The following is an 18,441-nucleotide window of genomic DNA, read 5'->3' as shown; positions in this document are numbered from 1 at the left end:
TCATCACATGTAAGAACATGCCAGTGTTTTTTAATAATATCACAGACAGAGCTAACATCATTTGAGAGGGTAATGTTCATTCTCATAGTGTCTCCTTGTGACACCCTAGAACTCTTAGCCTCTTGGTCTTGAAGAGAGAAATAAGGTTTGGCCTGAGCATTGCTATTAGGCAGAGTCCCTTTTCATGATACATCTATCTCATGCTGTTGGTAGCCTCTACTACTAAAATCATTCACCAGCTCAAGAAAAGCAGATACCATACATTCAGCATCTGTATTGAGCCTGGCATACCTAAGGAATTGTTCCTTCAAGACACTCCTGAGAATATGTTGTGGGTGCATTCACTGCCTATGTAAAATACTACATTTTTTGCAAGATTTTTTGTACACCTGAGTGTCTAAACCATTCAGTTTCTTGAGGATTTTAACATCTAAAAACTCAATATTCTCAGCAGAGAACTTAGGGGTAAATCGTATGAACTTGGTTCTCTGTCTAATAGCAATGCTCAGGCCAGTCATGCAGCATAGAAACAGAACCTGCCCATACAAAACATATATCATCCACAAACCTGGCATAGTATAGAATATGCTGTTTAAAAAGGTTGCTCTCATTAAAGACACAGAGTGTCTCCCAATAAGCTAGCACTAGGTTGGCATAGCTATTGGCACGGGTCTATATTAGATGAACGAAGTTCATCTTAGCAAACGCTCACATGAGCGAATATTGCAGAACTTGAAACCGCAATTGCGAGATCGTGGTACAGTGGTACAGTGAAGATGGGAATATTTGCACTTTCCTCACTGTAGTGTAATCTCGGAGTTGGAATATATATTTGGGGGGGTGGGGGGCACAGCCCTCCACAATTGCAGTTTCGAGTACCTGGATATTCGCTCATGTAAGTGTTCGCTAAAATGAACTTTCGTTCATCTAATATAGACCCTATTGGCACAAGGTGTTCCCATCACTACGCCCGCCCTCTGCTTGTATAGCTGAGCATTAAAAGTGAAAACATCATTGTTCAAAATCAAATAAAGAAGTATGCTTATAAGATTAATAATCAGAAATCAGAATATTTAGACGGGAACAGAGTAATAAATTCAATCCTTGTGTCATTAGGTATGACTGCGAAAAGTGATGCCACATCCATTGCAACCAACAGAAAATTGTCACTGCTGTTGGTACTGAGCCACTCAAATAAAGATGTTAGGAAATGCTTAGTATCGCTAAGAACAGTGTTTAACTTTATCTAATACTGGTCGCAGTTCCTTTTCAACATAAATAGATAAAGCCTCAGTTGCCCAACCACAGCTAGAAACAAATGGCCTCATCTGTGGGTTTTCCAGGGATTTATGACTTTTGGGGAATCCTTGTAAAATAGGAATGGTAGGAATTCAATCAGAAAATATTCAAGCAATTCCTTGGTAATGATACCCTTCCATCAACAAATCATGTAGATTAGAGCAATTTTTTGATAACAACTTATCAAGCTCAGATTTAGAGCAAACAGAGTAAGTTAAATTATCAGTTAGCATATTACATGCTCTAAGTGTACCTAGAGGTCTCCATCACAACTATGGCACTCGCTTTGTCATCAGGTCTAATATATACATGTTCCATCAAAGTTAAATCCATAAGGTCCATAAACTGTGTTTCAGTAATGTTAAAAAAGTCTCTAGGATGTCAACTTCGCAACAACTTACATATATCTTGTTTACAAAGTTTCAAAAAGTCTCAACCAATGGTAGATTCACTGGGACATACTGACTAGGTCTCTTATAAACATCACTCTGAACACTGGAGTTTAGGCCATACATCAGTTTCATAGAAATACTCTGGACAAATAGTCTCAAATCAGTGAATACATCACACAAAGAAGAGCCCTTTGAAAGAATAAAAGAAAGGCTCTTGCTTAACACTTTGTCCATTTATTAGAATAGTGGTGATTCTCAGAGAGAAACTGTGCATTTTGTATTTTGTCTTTGACTAACAAGAATACCCACTCATCACCATATCTGTCCTTGCCTTGCTGTATGTAAGTTTTTAGGACATAGTAACTCTTTTAGATTCAGATAGGAATATAGAAAAGTACTGCTTAGATGTTTTCTGTATTTAGTTGAGACTGTCCTCCAATGTTGTTTTAAATATTTCCTGTGATTTTGAACTCTGAATTAACTGTGTTTGTTTGCTGAGTATTATCTTGTTATTTTATTATTTATTATTAAATATATTTAAACCCTTTAATTGTGGCTGCTCTGTTTAGAGATATGTAAGCTTTTAGAATACTTGCATATCTATATGGTGACACTGTACAGGCCACTCCTAAATAACCCTGGTCTTGGTCAGACTACCATTTGGATTAATAGTAGCATTACACAGTAGGTTTGGACACCCTTTGTTAAGGGCCTTAAAGTAGCTGATAAGGAGTTCTGGTGGCAGTGGTAACTACCTTATAGTCTGGGCAGAAGGGGGTATAGCTAGTAAACCTGTGCCAGCCTTTCCAAGTGTGTGTGTGTGTGTGTGTGTGTGTGTGTGTGTGTGTGTGTGTGTGTGTGTGTGTGTGTGTGTGTGTGTAAAACAAATCTCCATGAGTGTTAACAAATCAAACGGCACAGTGAAACACAAAACTGGAACCAAGAATACTCTCTGTTAGCTAGAAAAACAAGGAAGTCACAAATCTCCAAGAGTGTATGTGTCAGCTACATGGACAGTGACATGAAGCACTGGTTGTACAGAGAGAGTGTTGGAGGACTTGGCTTGGAACCCTGGCTAAGGACTCAACTCTATAGCTGTGTCAGTGGGGAGTCTTATTGGGGATCTGGAGAAAGAGGGTAAACCCAGACCCAGACTGACTGTGATCTCTGTGTGCTCTTAAGGGACATTGCACTTTACTGTGTTTGTACTTGTCATCCTCCCAGTGTTTACATTCCCCACCATTGTCAGTGGTGAGTTTTGAGGCTCCTTGATTACTGGACCAGTGCTGGGGCATCCCATATTAATTGGTTGGCAGTGGTGGGATAGCTACACCACATATTAATTGGCTGGTAGAGGTGTGGATATTGAATTCCTGTAGCCTGTGAACAGTGGTCACTGAAGGTGTTTATACTCACAATCAGTCACACAGTGAACATTCAGAGTCTGATAACACAATTGTTTTATTTTTTTTATTAGCTTAGTTAGCCAGGGAGAGCAGGTAAGCATGTCAGCAGAGGAGTATGGCAAGCTGACAAGAAGCCAGTTGACTGAGATATGCCAGGCTAAACGACTGGTGCATGCCAACCTGACTAAGGCAGAAATGATTGTAGCCTTGGGCACAGCTGCATCACAGACCAGAAATCAGGAGGACACCCAGGCTGGCCTTGGAGATGTACAACTCACAGAAAATAGACAGTTCAACCTCTCCACAGAGGACTTAAAAATCCATCTGGAGTTAAAGAGACTTGAACTGGAGGACAAACATTTGGAAATAGAATCAGCAGAGAGACTGCGGCTGGAGAAACAAATGGACTTAGAAGTGGCAGAGAGACTGAGATGTCTGGAAGCTGAAGAGAATGAGAGGCAGAGACAACATGAAAATGAGATGCTGACTCTTTGTCAGGGTCATGGAGGTAATGGGGACTGGAGTAACCAAACCCCAGAAGCAACAAAGGTTATTAAATCTTTTCCACTTTTTTTCCAATTTACAGCGTGGGATAATTTTGATAGTTACATTCATATGTTTGAAAGAGTATGTAAATAGTATAATGTTTACCAATGGCTCTGGTTCCTTACCTCCTTACTCCATGGTAAAGTTGTAACTGCTATTTCTAAATTGTCTGATACTGATTGCTTAAATTATAATACTGTAAAAAACTGTCTTTTAGAATGTTTTAAGTTAACACCTGAAGCTTATAGTAAAACATTTTGTGAGCATAGACGCAAGGCAGATAAAAGAGTGTGTGACTATATTGCTGAACTAAGCATTTATTTTCATAGGTGGGTGAGTGGATGTCAGGTCACCACTTTTCAAGGGATGGCAGACCTCTTGGTGGGGAACAAGCCCTTAGTACTTTGCCTGAGGACAGGAGAATCTAGTTAGCTGATAGACAATATAATACTGCAGATGAATTGGGGAAGAAGGGTGACCTATACCTAGCAAGCAGGGCATCACTGCACAGGAAAGAGATACCCAGTGCTGCTCATGGGTCTAAGAGAACCCATGGTGGGCAGCTCAGACTGCCCCAACAGAGTCTGCCAGTAGCAGGGCAAGCCAATAGTCCAGGTACCCATCCAGAACCAAGGGTTAAATGTTTTAAATGCAACCATTGCGGCCATGTAGTATATAGAAGTCCAGGAGATGTCCAGAAGACAATGTGGAGAACAAAAGGTGGGAGAGCCAGTAAGAGGGAATGACAAAATGCCAGCAGTAAGTTGTCTTGAGACAAGGGTACCAAACTACTACAAAAGGTTATATCCTGTCTTAGTAAATGGGAAAGAGGCCATTGCTAAGAGAGACACAGCCTCTGACCTAACTATTGTGAAGCCTGCAATGGTTAAAGAGGATCACTACTTGCTTTGGCAGTCTACTCCAGACAGAGCTTTAGGAGGGACCACATACCTTTTGCTAGGGTTCACCATGACTGGGAGGGTGGAGAAGGAAGCCAGAAAGTAGGTGTGTTTGAGGATCAGATGTCCTGATAGGGAATGGTTTTGATAATGAAGTACCCTGTGGGCATGCAGTTACACACAGGCAGGGCTGGGGACAAGCATGTGGGTCTGTTAGCCTGGGGGAGACCCAGAAAGACTGCACACTTGCAGCCAGGACTGGTGAGGTGGTTACTTCAGGGAGGGAGCTACCCTGTAGCAATGAGACTGAAGGTTAGCCACAGCTTCTTGTGGGTACTGATGTTTCCTTGGACAGAGTGACTGCAAAGGCAGAGGCGAGTAGTAGTACCCAGGCTGACAGTGAGGCACTGCTGTCAGAGGATGCCAGACTTCCTGTGGAAAGGGAGCTGGAAGGGTTACCAAGAGAGAGTTGAGAGAGGGTCGGCTCTCAGACCCAACATTACAAGGCCTGAGGGAGGTAGCCAGTGAAGCACCTGATTCTCAAGGGAAAGGAGAATCTGTATACTGGGACAAAGGGTTACTGTATAGAGAGTGGACCCTGAGGGAGAGCTAGAGAGTGAAATAATACAGCAGTTTGTAGTGCCTAGTGCCTACCATCTGGCACTTCTAGACAAAGCCCATGATATTCCCTTTGCAGGTTATATGGGTGTAAATTGTACAAAGAGACATATTATGCAGAACTTTTATTGGCCTGGGATTTCCAAAGATGTAACATGGTACTGCTGGACCTGTGAGCAGTGTCAAAAGGTAGGCAAGGCAGGAGACAAGGTGAAAGCTCCTTTAATGCCTTTGTTTGTGCTTGAGGAGCCATTTCAGAGAGTAGCTATGTTGAGGAGCCATTTCAGAGAGTAGCTATCGGCATTGTGGGGCCTCTCAGTACCCCAAGTTCCACAGGGAAAAAGTATATCCTAGTGGTAGTAGATTATGCTACCAGGTACCCTGAAGTGGTGGCTCTATCTTCCATTGAGGCAGAAAAGGTGGTAAATGCCTTGTTAGAGATTTTCATCAGGGTAGGTTTCCCAAAAGACATACTAACTGACAGAGGTGCCAATTTCACATCAGGTCTGCTGGCTTGTCTGTGGAAGCACTGTGGGGTGAAGCACCTAAAAACCATCCCCAGACTAATGGTCTTGTGGAGAGGTTAAACTCTACACTCAAGTCCATGCTATGAGCATTTGCAGACCAGTTTAAGAGGGACTGGGACACATATTTGTCCCATCTGTTGTTTTCTTACAGAGATTCCCCAGGAATCCACAGGTTTTTCACACTTTGAGTTGCTACATGGACATAGGGTAAGGGGACCTCTAGATTTGCTTCAAGATGTGTTGGAGGGTGAGTGTGAATCCCACAATGAGTCTCTTGTGGCATATGTCCTAAACTTCAGGACAAGGCTGAGGGAAGTCATGGGCTTGGCCCAAGAGAACCTGGAAGAAGCCCAACAACATATAAAGGTCTGGTATGACAGGAATTCTCGTACTAGGGAGTATGTTGTGGGGCAGCAGGTAATGGTTCTCATTCCTGTCAGACACAACAAGTTGCAGGCAGCTTTAGAGGGACCCTCCAAGGTGGTCAGGAAGGTCAGTGATGTTAAGTACATGGTAGAACTGCTAGGCAGGAGGCAGGGGCATAACTTGTGCAATGTTGACAAGATAAAAACATACCATGATAGGGAAGCCCTTGTGCTGAGCATATGCAGTGGATGGCAGATGGAGTCTGATGGAGATCTGGTGACTGATCTCCAGAGTGAGGCTTGGACTGACACCTCAGTGCAAGGGGTAGCAATATCCCAGCAGCTATCCCCTACCCAGGTTAGAGAAATCCGAGCAGTGTTACAGGAGTTTTGGGACATGTTCACTGGAAAACTAGGGTACACCCACCTGATGCAACACCATGTGGATACAAGACCCCAAAGGCCTAATAAGCAGGCCCCTTATAGGGTGCTTGAGAGGGACAAACAGACTCTGAGGGAGGAGATACAGGAAATGTTGGAACTAGGGGTAATTCAGGATTCCAGCAGTCCTTGGGCCTCCCCAGTGGTGCTGGTACCAAAGATAGATGGCAGCACCAGGTTATGTGTGGACTACAGGAAATTAAATAGTCACACAGAGTCACATGCTTACCCCATGCCTAGGATAGATGAAGCCCTAGAGCAGCTAGGTGGGGCTAAGTATCTTACCACTATTGATCTTACCAAGGGTTACTGGCAGGTGCCCTTGACTCCCAACTCTAGAAAGAGGTCAGCCTTTGTGACTACTTTCGTCTTGCATGAGTTCACGAAATGCCCTTTGGGATGAAAAATGCCCCAGTGACTTTCCAGAGGCTTGTAGATCATATCCTAGCAGGACATTTTGTTCTTGCTTACCCGGATGATATTGCCATCTACAGCCATTCTTGGCAAGAGCACCTTCAGCATGTCAGGAAGGTGCTTGACAGACTACAGAGGGCAGGGTTGACCATTAAGCTCAGTAAGTGTTAAGTGGGTATGGCAGAGATCTCCTACCTGAGATATAGAGTGGGGAGTAGTAAGATCAGACCAGAACCTGCCAAAGTGCAAACCATTCAGGCATGGCCTGCCCCTGTTACTAAAAAACAGATGAGGACATTCTTAGGGACAGCAGGGTACTACAGAAAGTTTGTCTCCAATTATAGTACCATAGCTGCCCTCCTCACAGACCTGACAAGGAAAAACAAGCCAGATAAGGTGGTGTGGACCCCAGCATGTGCTCAGGCATTCCAGAAGCTTAAAGGAGCTTTGGGAGGGCCTCCTGTGTTAGCCAGTTCAGATTACAGCAAAGATTTTGTTGTCCAGGTGGATTTTTCAAACCATGAGGTGGGGGCTGAATTCAGCCAGGTCTCCTCAGAGAAAGAAGAGCACCCAGTGGTATGTCTCAGTCATAGGCTCCAACCCAGGGATGAATGTTATGCAGCTGTAGAAAATAAATGTCTAGCCATAGTGTGGCCACTCCAGAAACTTCAGCCTTATAAGTATGGAAGGAAATTCACTGTAGTTACAGACCACAATCCCTTAACATGGCTACATTGAGCCAGCCAGCAAAATGCCAAGATACTAGGGTGGAGCCTAGGGTTGCAAGCATATGATATGACGGTGCCGCACCACAGTGGGGTTAGCAATGCCAACACAGATGGGCCCTCAAGGCAGGAAATGGAGTAAGGTATTCCTGGATAGGCCCAACCCTCTAAAGCAATGTTTCTCAAGGGTCACTTGAAAAACTAGCTTGAGTTTTTTTTTGGGGGGGGGTGTAACAGAAGGAAATATTGCCAGCCCAGCTATTTGTAATTTTGTACATAATTTTATATCATTTGTGAATATTGATATGATTTAAACAGAAGTGTGTGTAAAGTACTGAGCTAAAATGTAACCACGGCATGCTCTGTTGGAATAGAACAGGAATGTACCTGCACTGTTGTCACTGTTTAGATGTATATGCTTAATGGAAACTGGAACACTGGAGGTTAACTTAAAAAATTTCAGAGAAAATAGATGAAATTAAATTGTTTTATAACCATGTAATAAAATAAATGTTATCTCACAGTTTCAGTGCAGTAGCAGGCACAATGACTAGAGCTAGAAGCTTTTTGCATTGTCTTGAAAGAGAAGTAATTACTTGTTTTAAGATGTAGATGTGTTTTATTGCTTTATGACTTCCAGGACTTGCAAACATCTGAGAGATATGTATTTTCACATATTGATGCTACAATTCTGTTAGTTTCTGAAAAAAAGGGGGTCTAGCTTGGGAACTGAAGTCAAGTGACAAAAAGTGATATCATACAAGCTACCCAGCAGTAATATTTGATATTAATTTAAGAACTCTGTCAGAGATACATTGTGTATTTTGTATTTTGTCTTTGACCTAACAAGAACATCCACTCATTACCATTCACCACATCTGCCCTTGCCTTGCTGTAAGTAAGTTTTTAGGACATAGTAACTCTTTTAGATTAGGAATATAGTAAAGTATAGCTTAGATGTTTTCTTTATTTATTTGAGACTGTCCTGCAATGTTGTTTAAATATTTCCTGTGATTTTGAACTCTGAAGTAATCGTGTTTGTTTACTGAGTATTGTCTTGTTATTTTATTATTTATTATTACATATATTTAAACCCTTTAATTGTGGCTCATCTGTTTAGAGATATTTAAGCTCTTAGAGTACTTGCATATCTATTTGGTGACACTGTACAGGCCACTCCTAAATAGCCTTGCTCTTGGTCAGACTACCATTTGGATTAATAGTAACGTTACACAGTAGGAATGGACATTGTTAAGGGCCTTAAAGTAGCTGATAAGAGGTTCTGGTGGCAGTGGCAACTACCTTGTAGTCTGGGCAGAAGGGGGCATAGCTAGTAAACCTGCGCCAGCCTTTCCCAGGTATGTTTGTGTTTAAAACAAATATCCAAGTGTGTGTGTTGGCTACTTAGGCAGGGACATGAAGCACTGGTTGGACAGAGAGAGTGTTGGAGGACTTAACTTGGAACCCTGGCTAAGGACTTGATTCTACAGCTGTGCCAGTGGGGAGTGTTATTGGGGATCTGGAGAAAGGGGGAGAAACCAGCCCCAGACTGACTACGAGCTCTGTGTGCTCTTAAGGGAAGTTGCACTTTACTGTGTGTGTACTTGTCATCCTCCCAGTGTGTATGTTCCCCACTGTTGCCGGTGGTGAGAATTGAGGCTTCTTGATTATTGGGCCAGTGCTGGTGTGCCACAGTAATAAAGAACAAAAAGATCCTAAGAAAATTGATAAAAAGATGTTGTATATAATATAGGCTATATGAAATGAAAGATTAAATGAGATGACATTTAACATAAAATGGATATTGTCAGAAATATTGAAGAAACTATGATTTTGGCTGTGGAAAAAAGGGTGGAGGGGAGATAATGTAAATAAAGACTATCACGTATTGAAAATTTAAGTAGATAGCAAAGTATAAGCAATAAAAATGTATATAATTGTAAATAATGTATAATATGTAAATACTGTAAATATGATATGTTGTTTAATAAATAACCCCTTCTCTTTTTGATAGGTACCATGGGTCTTTTATATCCGCTGAGCTACCATCAACTCAAGCAGACAGGACTTCAGTTTAACATCTCATTTGAAGGATGGCACATTCAAGTTGATCTACCTGCTGTGGAAATAGAACCTATAGCCTTCTGCACCAAACACAAGATTGTTACCTATTATACCACTAACACTACATGAGAAGAAGGATACAGAAGTCTGCTAGTAATATATTGGTATAAAACTCAAATTGCAACTAATTAGTATCTTTGTCACAGCTACAGCTGGATGTGGGTCTGAGGGCTGGGTAAAGGCTAGCAGTGCTGGCAACAAAAAGAGCAACAGCAACTCCTTGATTTTGCCCATTCCTATTGTCAGTGAAGATAGTTTATTTTGCTGAATGGAAGGGGGAACTATTGAATCAGTCTGAAAATCACAGCAACAACTGAAACATGCCTTGTTATTGAGAGTTGAGATCCTAGCTCATATTAACCCAGATATTAGCATAAGATATGGAAAGGAAGTTTTTGGAGCTATTACAATCTTGAAAGTGTTGTGAAGAGACACAGAAAAACAATGGGGGAATTGGTCCAGGGTTTGGTTCACCATTACCAGATAGAAGTGAAGTAAATAGAATGACTGAGTTTGTTGCATACAGATAATGGGGGAATCTTCTCAGAAGCCTAATTGTGTGTATGTAGACACATACTGTGGTCCCTATGGTACAGGTTTGATTCCTTAATCTCTCATTTTCCTACTGTGTGACCTTGAGCAAGTCATTTAATCATATAGTGCTCTGGGGGGAATTAGAAATCTGACCTAGGCTCACTTGGACTACAAGTACAACTATCTCTGAACTATGTAGACACTTTTGTAAATAGTTATTTACTTGGATTTGGGGTTGGCTTAATGGTTAAAGTGTTCACCTTACAAGCAGAATGTACAGAGTTTGATTCTCACCTTTGCTCACTGTTTTTTATTGATTGTAATATTCTGCAGAGTAACTGCTGAGCATTTACCTATGAACTGGTCTAGTAAAATAGTCTGCCACAGTTTGTGTTCGGAATGTTGGGTTCAATTGTGGAGGAGGAGTGAAAAGAGATGCTATAATAGAAGAAAAAATAATGTATACAGGTAGTCAGAACAGTGAATAGAAAGGTAGAGAGGCACACTGTATCTGCAGAAGTTAAGAATGAATGGGGAGTTGGTAAATGTGGAGTAAATAGGTAATCTATTTTTTTTTTTTTTTGAAGAAAGAATTAAACTATTTTCTTTGATGAATAGATTATACAGGCAGACTAATTACTGGTTCTAATGTTTGAATGAGTTAAAAAGCTGTTATATAAAATAGGTGGGAATAATATATTCTTATCATAATGGCTACTCTATCCATATTATTTTGGAACATGAATGGACTCATAGGTCTAAACAAAATCAAAAGCATATCAAATTATATTAAGAAATGCAAAATGCAAATACCAATGCTACAGGAGACACACTTGGAAAGAAATGAGTATGTGAATTTGATAAAGAAGGAATTTCAGGAGGGATATGCAGCAGAGTATCCGGAACAAAGGAAAAGGGGAGTACTTGTATTAATTGCTAGTGGAGCTCCAATAGTGATAGAAGAGGGAAAATAAGATAATAATGGTAGATTTGTGATAGTAAGGTGCTACAGGCAAGGAAAGATGATTATGTTGGCTTGTATTTATATTTTACCTAAAACTTATATTATGGAGCGTAATAAAGTTTTGAGAGAAACAGCTTTCAATAGGGAATACTACTTATATGTGGGGACTAGAATTTGATTTGCAACAGTGAGGATGTATCTGGGGGACATAGAAGGAAAAATATAACAAAAGAGAATAGATTTCTACAGACATTTTTGAAAATATTTGGTATAGAAGATCTAAATTCAGTAGTAGGATCTCAGAGAGAATTTATATATTATTTCCAAAGGTACAATAACTGGGCTAGACTAGACAGAAGTTATATTTCACAGAAATGTGTTCATTTTATTGAAAGCTTCAACACATATCCAATAACTATTTCAGATCATGTGCCAGCAACAACCAAGCTAAAAATGTAGAGTCATCATCTTCTTTCGGCTGTTCCCGTTAGGGGTCGCCACAGCAGATCACCTGTTTCCATTTCTTCCTGTCCTCTGCATCTTGTTCTGTCACACCAACCACCTGCATGTCCTCTCTCACCACATCCATAAACCTTATCTTAGGCCTTCCTCTTTTCCTGTTCATAGATTCATAGGTAGGTACTAAGCTATCGGCCCAAGGGCCTATGCAAGCCTAGCCAACAAGGTTCCCTGGCTTACGCCACCCAAGAAAGTTATTTTCCTGGGCCACTGATGAGCAGAGACACAGAAGTGATCCCTGAGGTGTATTTCCTATTTCCCATCCACTCATCAAGATTTTTCTTGAAGAGTGCTAATGAAGAACTTTGCTTGACATAGATGGGTAGCCTGTTCCAGAGTATGGGAAGTCTCTGGGATAGGAATCTATCCCTCCAGCATGTCCTGTTTATTGTGGTGACAAGGTTTAGGTCCTTAGAGCATGTAGCTCGGAGGGATTGGGATTTCTTTAGGTGTAGCATGTCCAACAGCTCTGGGTTTGACATAGCTTTATATGTTAGGCAGAAATCACCTCTGAGTAGGCGATATGCTACGGAGTAAAGCTGGAGTTTTTTGAGGTGGTCAGTGTACGGCATTTGTTTGAGTCCAGTAATCCTCTTTGTAAGGTACTTCTGTGGCCTTTCCAGCTGCTGCAGATGTCTTGTGAGGTACATTCCAAAAGGGGCGTTATACTCTATAATGGGTCTAATGAGTGAAGAGTAGAGGGTAACGATGACCTCTTTTTTCCTGGATGAGAACCCTTTTATGATGAGGTGTGCCACATAGAAGGACTTCCTTACTACTGTGGTGATGTGACTATCAAAGGAGAGACTACTGTTCACCTGGGTCCCAAGGTCTCTTATCACGCATTCGGTGTTAAGTAGATTGCTGCCTATGTGGTAGTTCATGGGTACAGAGTTTTTACCAAAGGGGATGACACTGCACTTTTTGGCATTGAGCTTGAGGCCATGGCTCTGACACCAGGCATCTGTCTCAGAGAGGCCCTTCTGTAGGATGTTCACATAATTTGGGGACTTGACTGTGGCTCCTAGTTTGCAGTCATCTGTGAACTTCGTTAGCCAGAGGCCTTCTGTGTTAGCCTGTACTTCAGAGAAGTAGATACCAAACAGGAGCGGTCCCAGGACAGAACCCTGTGGTACTCCACTTGTCACTGGTTTGAGGTCAGATTTGGAGTCTGCAACTTTTACAGTGTGGGTTCTGTCAGTGAGCCAGTTGGCAACCCATCTTGTGACGTAGGGATTTATACCTAGTTTATTGAGTTTAGCTTTAATTCCAGAATGGGGGATGGTGTCAAAAGCCTTGGCGAGGTCAAGATAGGCTGTGTGAACCATTTTACCCTCCTCTATGGCTTTGGTGACTGCCTCAAAGAAGTCAATCAGGTTCAGGAGGCATGATCTGCCTTTCACAAACCCAAACTGTGTGGGATCCAGAGTTTGGAGGTTACCAATGTCTTTGTTTATGAGTTCCATGATGATACGTTCCATGGCTTTGCAGACCAGGCTCATCAGGCTAATAGGTCTATAGTTCCTGGGATCAGTGGTGGCTCCCCCTTTGTGGAGTGGAATAACTGTTGCTGTGTGCCATTCAGTGGGCACAAAGCCTGATGCAAGGCTATTATTGAACATGGTGCTTAAGTGGGGAGCCAGTTCATTCTGAAGTTCGTGTAAAATGCAGCCTGGGATGTTGTCCGGTCCCATGGATGCTGTGTTTTGGCTTTAGAGAGTGCAGCTTTCACCTGTGTAGTTGTGATTACAGGGACTCTGCATTCTTCCTGTATAGATATGGGCCCTTTAGGGGTGGGGGGGTAAAGTTAGCACTGAACCTATCTGCCAGGATGTTGGCAATATCAGTTGGTTCTGTAATTTTCATGCCTTTGTGCTGTAACTCAGAGCAGATCTGGGTGTTGCCATTGAGATTCTTGACATAGCTATAGAATGCTTTGTGGTTGTCCTTGGAATTAGTGGCAATTTTATTTTCATAGCTAGCTTTGGAGGATCTTATAAGGGATCTCAGCTTCTTACTAAGGCTGACCAGGGAGCTCCACCACTCATGGGATTTTACTCTCTTTTGCAACAGTTTCTTCCTTCTGTTGTACAGTTTGTTTATGGCAGGGGACCACCAGATTGGCTTCCTTTTTTTGGAGGATAGCATCTTGGTTCTGTTTGGGAAAGCACAATCCATGCACTCATGTAAGTGCTTATAAAGTGCATTTGTGTAGGATTCAGCAGTTGTAACTGTATTGTCCATCTGCATGGGTGTCATGAAGTTCACTACTTCTGTCTTAAGAAGCATGAAGTTGGCTTTGGAGAAATTTCTTACTGTGGTTTCCTTAATGGGCGGTGGGGGTGGGATGTGGATATCAATGGTGATTAGCTTATGGTCGGATCGGACCAACGAGGAGTTGACTTCAGGTGTGGAACACCCGTCACTCATGTTGGTAATGACTAGGTCTAGGATATTGTTGCCCCTGGTGGGGGTGTGGATTAGTTGATCTAGGGCATTGGAGTTTATGAATTCCAGAAAGCGTTGCGCTAAGAAGTTAGTACATGAGTAGTTTTCCCACTTAATGGTGGGGTAGTTGAAGTCGCCCATTATTAGGGTGTTTGGTTGAACCCTAATATTTTCCAGTACATCAAGAAAAGAGGAGTGGGAATCCTGGGGCATGGTGGGGGATCTGTAGCAAGCTTCAATTTGGATTGCAGTTTTGCCAAGAGTTAGTTGCACTTGGATAACCTCAGATGCATTATGCTGAGCAACTAGCCTGGAGGTGTGGATATCCTTAATGAATATGGACACACCCCCACCTTTGGTGTTTCGGTCCAGGTTAGATGGCCAAAAAGTGTGGTATGAGTTATAGCCTGGTAGTGCAGGGGTGCTCTCTGGAGCCTTGAACCAGGTCTCAGTCACTGCACAGATATCGATGTTCTGCATTTTAAGGAGTGCCTCAAGTGAGTGCATTTTGAAATTTAAACTTCTAGCATTGAGTAGCATTACCCTCAGTTTTTGCTTGCCTGTTCCTGTTATGGTGGTGAATTTGTTACTTGAACCCTGCCTAAAAAAGGCACTATAGGGGCAGCAAGAGCCTTAGCCAGTATCTGGAATCCTAGGGGAGACAGGTGCAGGCCATCTGTGGCAAAGCATCGTGGTCTGTCGACCATGTCATCCCAAGCAGACAGATACTGGATCCTCTTTGAATGATACCAGAAGCTTAGCCAATTGTTGAAATCAACCATTTTGTCCTTGTACTGCAGTATCATTCTGGGCAATGGCAGAATGCTACTCAGGACTAGGGTCATACCTGCCTGGGCTACAAGATCGCAGAGCTCTTCCATGTCTCTTTTCATGTAGTCCAGGGAGGTACGTCTCAGGTCATTCACACCAACATGGATAATGACAGAGTCATATTTGTACTTGTTGTTGTCGTGACCTGAGTGCTTGGGTTATGTGGTAGATCCTGGCACCCGACAGGCAGCTGACAGTAACCTTCTCCTTGTTTAGCCTGGTGAGTGGGACATCAGTGTGCCTGACTATAGAGTCACCTATGACTAGTGTGTTGGGTATGTTGTTTTGCCTTATTGGCTGTGTTCGAGTGGCACACTGAATCTGTGGGCTATGTGTCATTTGGGTTGTGTTGGAGGATGGAGGTTGCTTGTGTTTCTGCTTTGGAAGTCTCTGTTGCTTAGGCAGATTATTATTGAGAGCCTCCGCAAATGTTTTTGAGTTTCTATGTATGGATTTTGGTGGTGTAGACGTAGTGAGACTATGTGATGAGTGTGGTGTGGTGCAAATGTTTACCTTCTCCTCATGACTGTCAGGTTCAGTCTTGGCTGGTGAGAGCTTTACCTCCAGTTTGGCTAGATAAGTGCATCTCTCACAGGTTGAAGTGTTGGGTGGTAGGAGGAGAGGGTTGTCTGTGTACATGAGGCAATTTCTACATTGCCTCAAGATGCCCAGATTCATCAGATAGACAGGGGAGAACACTGGGAGCTGACCCTTGGACATGCCTGAATAAAAAACTATTTTCCTCTAGATAAGTGAGGAAAGTGAGTACAAGAGCTGTTTTTCTCAATGCCAGTGAGAAAAGTAAGTACAAAAACTGTTTTACTTTAGGTAATGAGGAAGATTGAGTGCTACAGTAATTAGTAGCTTATTTAGTGCTTACAAGTTCTGAACAAGTGCTGAGTATGAATAAACAAATTTAAGTGCTAAAACTAAGAATCTGTATCTGCACTAGATGAGTTACAGGACAGAAACAAGTGCAAATCCCGGCTTTCAAATCAGAAAGTTGAGAGAGAGATGGAAGATTGCCCAAACGGCCAATAATTACAAATTCTGGGCCAGAACCACTCCTTATGTGGTAGACAGGTTACCTAATGCTTACCACTCCCACTGATAAGCTAAAAGGCTTCCCTCCAACACAGAAAGGCTTGGGGGACTCAGAAGCTTACAAACAGTCCTGGATACAGCAAAGCTGTATCTGGAACACTAGTTACAGGAAAGGTAGGAAAAAGGTTTACAGTTTTTTTTTTTTTTTTTTTTTTTTACTGAAAAGTAGCAAAAACAGTAGTGAAATCAATTCACATGCAGTGCAAGCTACCACACTTGAGTATGTAGCAATATTAGACCACACACAGTTTGAAAAATGCAATTGAATTAAAAAGGACTAAAAGCAAGTGCAGAAAGGGTTTATTAGGTAGAATGCGGTAAAGAGATGGGACTGGGGGAATGTCCTAGATCAAATCTATAGTGAGGCGGGCACTGCAAAAGCTACCAAATTTAAACTACAAACCAAAAACAGGGAGGGTGTTGGGGAAGACAGTTTCAGCAGAGATTTGAGCAACCACTAATAGTATAAACTATAAAACCAAAAAAATATACTCAGCTCTGTATATTTGCAGATCAGACTCTCAGAACAGTGAGACAACAGATATCTAAGCAACAATTAAACTCTATAATAAAGAAAACTATACTCAGCTCTGTATATTTTCAGATAGTCTTGTAAGGCTGTCTCTCAGAACACAGGTTCCACTTTAAATGCAGGCTGTTATTAACAGGTCAAATTAAGCGAACCTTGAATTAGGTAACACACGAGCTATAAAAAAACAGTTATATCAGCTGAAGACATGGCAGAAAATGGGGGTGGGGGTCGGAAGACGGTTTCAGCAGAGATTTGAGCAACCACTAATAGTATAAACTATAAAACAAAAAAAATATACTCAGCTCTGTATATTTGCAGATCAGACTCTCAGAACAGTGAGACAACAGATATCTAAGCAACAATTAAACTCTATAATAAAGAAAACTATACTCATCTCTGTATATTTTCAAATAGTCTTGTAAGGCTGTCTCTCAGAACACAGGTTCCAATTTAAAAGCAGGCTGTTATTAACAGGTCAAATTAAGGGAACCTTGAGTTAGGTAACACACAAGCTATAAATACCAGTTATATCAGCTGAAAACAAGGCAGAAAATGGGGGTGGGAGGGTGGGAAGACAGTTACCTGGTAGCTTCATCCTTAGCATCTTTTTCCCAATATACTCAGCATCCCTCCTCAGCACATGTCCAAACCAATGTAATCGTGCCTCTCTGGCTTTGTCTCCAAACCTTCCAACCTGGGCTGACCCATTAATATACTTATTCCTAATCCTGTCCACCCTCGTCACATCCAGTGCAAATCTTAACATCTTTAATTCTGCCACATCCAGCTTAAACTCCTGCCTTTTTGTCAATGCCATTGTCTCCAGCCCATATAACATAGCTGGTCTCACTACCCTCTTGTAGACCTTTCCTTTCACTCTTACAGGTACTCGTCTGTCACAAATCACTCCTGACACTCTTCTCCACCCACTCCATCCTGCCTGTACTCTCTTCTTCACCTCTCTTCCACACTCACCGTTACTCTGAACTAAAAATGTAGAGTAATGAAGTAAAAATGAGACACTGGCACTTCCCCACTTATCCGTTAAAAAGAGAGGAATATAAGGAATGGGTAGAGGAAGTTATTCAAAAGTTATTAGGGAAGACAGAAAGTTCTTCAGAAGTTACAGCTAGTGGGTGAGATATAATAAGAGTAGAGTTTTAAAATAGGGTAGAAATAAAAGAAAGAAGATATGGTTAAGAAGAAACAGGGATTATCTAGAGAAGCTGAAAAATCATTGCAAAATGAGAGGAATCTCAGAGAACATGAAGCTGTGTAACTACAGAGCACTAAAGAGAAAACAGGTGATTATCTGGATAATATGCATGAGTTTAGAAAGATTGTTGTTAAGTAACTGTTTCCTGATAATAAATCCAGAGCACAAAAATTTTTAGCACAACAACTTAGGCCACATAAAGTAGAAAGGGTTGTTGCTAAACTTACGGAGCCTATAACAACAAAATAACCAGAGATCCTGTAAACGTATTGGAGACATTTCAGAAATTTTATGAAAATTTGTATACAGCAGAGAAATGTGGAAATCAACAAAGAGCACAAATGGACATATTTATGAAAGACATAAGTGTGCTAAGATTAGAGGTAGATGTGGCTAATTAACAGTTAAGATAAGAGAAAATGAGATAGAAATGGTGACATACAATCAATTTGCAGGAAAGTCCCCAAGAATAGATGGGGTCAGATTCAATAAAGTGTACACTAAGTGTAGACGATATGTATTCAATAAAATTCTTAT

The sequence above is a fragment of the Protopterus annectens genome, chromosome 1.part2 (genome assembly GCF_019279795.1).
Source record: "Protopterus annectens isolate FY-2018-M chromosome 1.part2, PAN1.0, whole genome shotgun sequence".
NCBI lineage: Eukaryota > Metazoa > Chordata > Ceratodontiformes > Protopteridae > Protopterus > Protopterus annectens.
This window is presented reverse-complemented; position numbering follows the sequence as displayed.